The sequence below is a fragment of the Ursus maritimus genome, unplaced genomic scaffold, assembly GCF_017311325.1.
Source record: "Ursus maritimus isolate PB19 unplaced genomic scaffold, ASM1731132v1 scaffold_5, whole genome shotgun sequence".
Lineage (NCBI taxonomy): Eukaryota > Metazoa > Chordata > Mammalia > Carnivora > Ursidae > Ursus > Ursus maritimus.
In genome coordinates this window covers 35,276,285-35,283,069 of record NW_024426663.1, presented here as the reverse complement: position 1 = coordinate 35,283,069, position 6,785 = coordinate 35,276,285, and the positions used below count along the sequence as shown (strand labels likewise).

Genomic DNA, 6,785 nt, shown 5'->3' with positions numbered 1-6,785 from the left:
TCTGCATTTTCTTAACAACTTCATTGACTTATAATTTATATACCATGAGATTCACTCCTCCTAATTGTACAATTCAGTGATTTTCAGTAAATTTCCTCAATTATGTAGCCATCACCGTAATCTAGTTTCAGAGCATTTTTATCACCCCAGTAAGATTTCTCATGCCATTTACAATTAATCCCCATTCCTACCCCCAGGAACCTACTAATCTACTTTTTGTGTCCTTAGAGCTGCCTTTTCTGGACATTTCATACAATACATGGGCTTTTGTGTCTGGTTTCTTCTACTTAGTATGATGTTTTTGAGTAGATTCATGTTGTAGCATGTATCAGTATTTCATTCCTCTTTATTTCTGAATGGTATTGCATTGCATGGATCCCATAGTTGTTTTTAGGCTTAAGTTTAGAAGGCCCAAACGCATCACCACTTCTTACTGTGTGTGCCAGATGTGATTATAAATAACTATGGCAGAAAGTACTCAACTATGGCCACCAGCAATTCTTCCCCTCCCTCTGCACACTCCTGACACTGAGATGTGGAGTCTACTTTCCTTCCTTCACTCTAGAATCTGGACTGGCCCTATCCCTTGGCTTGTCCAAGAGACATAGCCACAGTGATGCCCTGACACTTCCGAGCCCACTTAAGAGAACTGGCAGCTTCTGCTTCCTCCTCTTGGAAGCCAGTGATCATCCTGCAAAGAAGTGAGGGCCAGACTACTGGACGATGAGATATCACAAGGAGAGAAACTTTCAACCATGAGGCCTTCTCAGGTGTTGCAGCCCCCGTCGAGCTCCCAGCTGAATGCAGCTCCGTGAGTGACTGCAGTTACACCAAGTGGAGCTGAGAAACCAGCCAGCTTAGCCCAGGCAACCCATATAAGAAATAATAATAATAATAAATATTATAATATTTTATATTATAATTAATATTATAATAAATATTATAATATTATAATAATAAATAAATGGCTGTTGTTTTAATCTACTCTGCTTATGTAGTAATAGGCAACCAAAACATCACAATTTAACCAGTCTTTTTCTTCCATCTTAATTCTTGCTGGTTTTGTTCTTTTTGAGTTTTTACAGTTGTATATCTTCTCTTACAAGAGATTTCTAATGGGTGTTGACTTCAACATCACTTCCTTGGCTGTTTGTGATACACTGAAGAGTTAATGTCAGTCAACCGGCTTTCTGATATTTGTATGCTGAAATCTTAAAGCAAATTTTTTAAATGCTCTGAAGAGAATCACCTGGAACGCTTTATAAAAATAGATTCTCCATCCTCCCCTCTCCTCTTTCACCATGATGGGTAAGGAATCGGTGTGCAGCTGTTCCCACAGCAGTGTACAAGTTACTTTAATAATCTCACCAGGAAAACTATTTCAATAACTCAATTGAGTATCTCCTGAATTTTGATTAAAGGAAAATGAGCATGCTAAACACTGTGCACAAAGACACAAAAACTATCAAAATATAACCCTTACCCTCAAAAAGTTTAGAATCCAGTTGCCAAATATATATATATATTTATATTTATACTTATATTTATATTTCATGTCTATCAGATTATCATTCAATCAGCCTACACTGGAGATACAAAATTAGGTAATTTTCACTTACACAATGTTATCTATCAATTATATCTCAAGAGGACAGACAACATCCTTCTGGCCACAGTGATAGGTTTGGGGATGAACATGTGACCCAATCATAGCCAATGAGACACAGTCATTAGACTTTTGCTGGGACTGTGAGAAAGAGGTGCTCTTTTTTTACTCTTTTTTTTTTTTTTTTTAATTTAGCGCTATTAACAACCATCTTGCCACCTCAGGAGGAAAGTCTGTCTTAGAAGAAAGCTATATTTTAGGAAAACAGATCTGGGAGCTGTCTAGAGAAATTGGTCCCTGATGGTATCACTGAACCACTGAAAGCTGGTTCCTGCTCAGGACTTTTCAGTTCTGTGAGCCAAACACACACACACACACACACACACATGCGGGAAGACATATACCTCTTATTGCTTAGGCCAGTTTGAGTTGAATTTTCTGTCACTTGTAAAACAACTACCTTAGAAGCATGTTTCTCATCAGTAAATTGAGGATACTACTTACTTGCTACCAGGCTTTGGCGGGGTCTGAGTATTTGGGAAAGTATACAGCCTATTCAAATATCAAGTATTTTCCCACTTACTTCCTCTTTTCTGCTTCTGCCTATTCCTAGCATAATAACACTTTTAAAGCATAAACGTAATGCTAGACCAAAAGAACATTTTCATTACCAGATATGCCTGTTCCTTGTTCAGGGACTCCTGAACGCTTGCGTTCCACAGAATTCTTCATATCATAGAATTCTTTGAAACCAAATCAGCAAAGTTCTGTTTCAATGAGCTGTTTCTTCCTTAGGTCACAAAAATAGCTTCTGCAAATAAAATCCTATGTTAAAAATGGTGTTTGTGGAAAACATTTTACCTGTCATACATGCGAATGTGCTTTGGAAAGGAAATTGCCTAGGAAATTCGTTGTTGATGTTTGGTACATTTTCATTACTACTAATCAGTTCGAGTCTAAGTTCCTTCTGCTTTCTTGATCTTGCAACTTGCTGCTCAAAAAAGACACAGACATGTGGGGAGCCAACAATGAAAGCTCTTTAGTCTTTATTCAAATAGCAGAAGATTTTCTTTTCCATAACCAACTGCTCATTTTACTTCCAGAATTCTCTCTGTCCTTCATTTCTGCTTCTCGCTCCTTTTCATGACTCCTTTATCCAGCCTTGAAATCTGATTCTTTGATTTCATCTATCTGTAGTATTTATTCCTCATAACCACTATCAATGCCTTTGCAGAAATTCATCATCCAAAGCCTGCGGACATTAGAGGACAGGAATATAAAAAATTAGCAAACAGGAGCACGATTTCAGTATGTGAATTCTATCTCAATAAAGCTGTTGCTTAAAAAGAAATAAAAGGCAATGAGTAAAAACTGGTCCAGCCCTCCAAGAACCAACAGAGAGTCATATACAGCTCCTCCCCAGAAACAAACTGGGGTTTGTCTGGGGTTCATCAGCATGAAGGATGGTGATATTCTTCTCTCGATACCCAAATAAAACCCAGCAAACCCTCCTTCAAGTGTTGCCAGTGAGGCATGTAGAATCACAGTGAGTGGATTGAACTGATAAAGGCATTTTCTCTGCCAGCATTTAAATGTGCCCTTTAAAGACTAAAATCAATTCCAACGTCCTTATTTATACTCTGGTGGTACCCATGTGTATATATAGCAAAACATCCATTAGGAAAGAAGCTTTGCATCTTTCCACATAATCCGAAACGATGGCAAATTATGACGTGGTAATTAAATCAGAACCGTACATAAGAAAAAATATATTGTGGACTGGATCTATTCAACACCACCTTCCTTTTAAATTTAATTTTCCATTCCATTTTTTATGTGTCATCCCACCTTGCCCATGTAATCTCTCTGTAATTCATTCTCTAGCTCAGCTGGACTTATTGCTACTTAGACTGGCAGATACAACAGTGAAAAGATGATGTCACCCCTTAGCCAAATTGCACTATTATTATAGAACCGCATGTACTCTCATTCATTTATCTCTGCTGACATCGCTCCACGGGAAGATTTTCCAGGGCAGATGTGAGCTCCCTTGGCAACAAAAGTGGTGGAGAGTGCACATTCATTTTAAAATCCTGAGAGGCAGAATTTAGTAAATCTTGACTCTTTGGAAGTATATTGTGAATAAAGGAGACATCTAATGTCCTCAAATGTGTTCTGATTAAAAACCTCCATCTTGAGCATGAGACAACCCCCCCAAATTTATTCTCATCACGGAAATCCGTTCTCCATTTAAAGGCATGCTTTTGACCCACAAAAATCGTGCAGACTAAAGTGGTCTATTTGGCAAGTATAGGTATACATGCTAAGAAATGACTTTATACTTTAGTTTCATTTGATTAGGAATTGGGCAAAAATTAATAAAAGGTAATTATGCAAGTTCCATCCAAGTGTGCAAAAACAGCTTCAAAATCGCATATAAGCATTAGAGAGACAGATAAGACTTTTTGAAGAGGAAAGCAAGCAATTGGAGAAGTGGTATAAAACAGAAAAGACACCCCAGAAAATGAGAGTGAAAAGAAAACCCAGGGACTCCTGGGTGGCTCAGTTGGTTAAGCGTCTGCCTTCAGCTCAGGTCATGATCCCAGGGTCCTGGTATCAAGTCCTGCATCGGGCTCCCTGCTCAGCGGGGAGTCTGCTTCTCCCTCTGCCTTCCGCTCCCCCTGCTTGCGCTCTCTCTCTCTCTGACAAATAAATAAATAAAATCTTTTTTAAAAAATACATAGCCTGGAAGCCCAAAATATTTACTACCTGGCCTTTAAAAAAAAAAAAGGATTTTATTTATTTATTTGAGAAAAAAAGCGAGCACAGGCGCACAAGCCACAGCCCTCCATCTAAGGACCCTGAGATCATGACCTGAACCGAAGGCAGACGCTTGACTAACTGAGCCACCCAGGCACCCCACTACCTGGCCCTTTAAAGAAAAGGTTCGCTGGATTCCGATCTATAGGGTAAATACCTATTAGTGAAATTGCTGGGTTAGGAGTTTCGCATTTCACACTTGGCAGGTCATGGCCCCGTTCTCCTCATAGGGGTTGGACTTGTTTATTCTCCCAGCAGCAGCGGGTTTTTCCATGTTCACATCCATGTAGTTCATTGGACATTTTCACCTTTGCCCGTCTGATAGGTAGGAAAAAATACATTTCTCTGGATTTGTTTTGCATTGGTCTGACTTGGAGTGAAATCAAGCATGTTTTTCTGGTTGGAAAAGCTGTGATGGCTGTGAGGGAAAGAGAAACAAATGAGAAGTGAATTATCGATTTCAGTTATTTGATGTAACTGAACTCACATCACTAAACAAACCCAGCAGAGCCCCTACCGCCACTCCAGACCCCGCCGCCCCTCTCTTCCCTCCTGGCCAGGAAACGGGTTCTGAGCAGCACCTGCTTCCTCGTGCGGCTCTGCTCTCGGCTTAATCACCGTGCACGCTGTGAGCAGCTGCTAGGCGGGAAAAGTGAGTTCTGGTTTCAACCTTGGGAAAGTGGAACTGAGGCTGTGGGAAATTCCTGCACCCGGGGAGGCTCTTCAGAAGGTGCGGTTCCGCCTCAAAGAAATGTCACAACAACAGCTCCCCGGGCTGGGAGTGAGGAAGCAAACGCACCTTTTTTTTTTTTTTTTTTTTAATAGGCGCCATGCCCACCGTGGGGCTTGAACTCGCGATGCCGGGATTATGAGTCATGTACTCTACTGACCGAGGCACCCAGGTGCCCAGACCCCCCTTTCAATCGGGGATGCAGAGAGGATAGTGCTTCGCGCCCCCTTGTGGGTTTAGACTGTGCTGCTGCGGATGGGTGCTTGCTGTCGGGGGTCCCGTATGAGACACAGCAAGGGGCCCGGGGGTTCCTACCAGACTCAAGAGGCATCTGCCCCTCTCGCCGGCAGGGAGGAAAGCGGTGAGGCCCGGTGTTTGAGGGTCCAAGTTCGTTTGGAAGTTTGTTCATTAGGCGAGGGTGTGCAGCTCGTACTTTTTCTGCTGTTCGGAATGGAGAAGGCTCCTGGAGAGGGGGCTACGATGCTCTGCCTGTGGGGCCTGACAGATGCAAGGGCCGGGGGCCTGCTGAGTCTTTATAGCTCGGCAAATTCCGAGATAAGTTGCTTGGAGAATAAAGCTTTGTTCCAAAAAGATAGCAAAGGACTAAAGTTTTATAGGTGGTGAAGCTGAGGAAAAGGCTCCTCAGCAACTAACTAGATCCTTAAAATATGGCAAGGCCATAATCACATTCAAATAGGTAAAAATTAGATTTGGGGGAATGCCTGTGCTGGAAATGTGCTAAATTAATGATGGTAAATCCATTTAGTGGAATAGTATGTGGCTGTTAACGCGGCGGATCCGTATGTACAGATACGGAATCTTTTCCAAGAAATCAAGAAATGGAAACGTCAAGGTAAGGGGCGGTAACTAAGTGTCCGGCATCGGGACTTCTAGAAGCCAAGAGCGAGACAGGGATTCTTGTGTTTTAGGAGGGGTTGCTCCCCGGAGAAGGGGAGCGGGGGAGTGGGGCGGGGCAAGGGGAAAAGCTAAGCAAGGCCTTGGTGAACATCGGCTTTCGCCTGATCCCACAGGGAGCACAGGGGCGTGAACTGGACCACGGGGTGGTCCAACCTTTTACCCCCGAGTTGGCTGCAGTGTGTCCCAGGCTGGTGGGAGGAGGGTTCTCCGCGGAAGAGGGTGAGTGTGAGCCCTTATGAGTAGCCCTCGCCCACAGCAGCCAGGAGGTGGGTGCGCTGGCTCTCGAGGACATCTGGGCGGAGCTCCGGCCGTACCTGCGACAGGAGAGGTGCTGCCATTTGGGGGACAGGGTAGGAGTGCATACAAATAGGCTTGGACGGGTGGGGACTAAGAGCGGAGGCCCTTATCCTGGAGCGCATGCAACCCCAAGTGCTTCAGAGATAGAACCATATTTCAATATAATTGGCTTTTTTTAATCCTCTGTGTTTTATTTTACGTATTTTCAAACGTTATGCTGAGGGGCACCCCTGGCTTCATCAGACAGGTAATGAGCGCGTGGTGCGCGCCCCAGAATAAAGAGATGCGGGAAGGCTGAGGGAGATGCTGGGCGAGGCAGAGTGGATACTTAGGGGGCGGGGCTCAGGAGTGGGAGAGACGCTTTTCATTCTCTGTATACCCTTTTGTACTAATGGAATTTTCGTTCTGTGCCTT

The 6,785-nt window shown here is 43.1% G+C and overlaps 1 long non-coding RNA gene across 1 annotated transcript; it reads right to left on the bottom strand.

Annotated features, from left to right (window-relative positions):
* Positions 1 to 2,556: 2,556 nt before the first annotated feature.
* LOC103663616 lies at positions 2,557 to 6,527 on the bottom strand. Its single transcript, XR_568823.2, has 3 exons — positions 5,472 to 6,527; positions 4,584 to 4,844; positions 2,557 to 2,858 (listed from the first exon to the last, which is right to left on the bottom strand). It is a non-coding gene; the product is annotated as an uncharacterized LOC103663616 (long non-coding RNA).
* Positions 6,528 to 6,785: the final 258 nt, after the last annotated feature.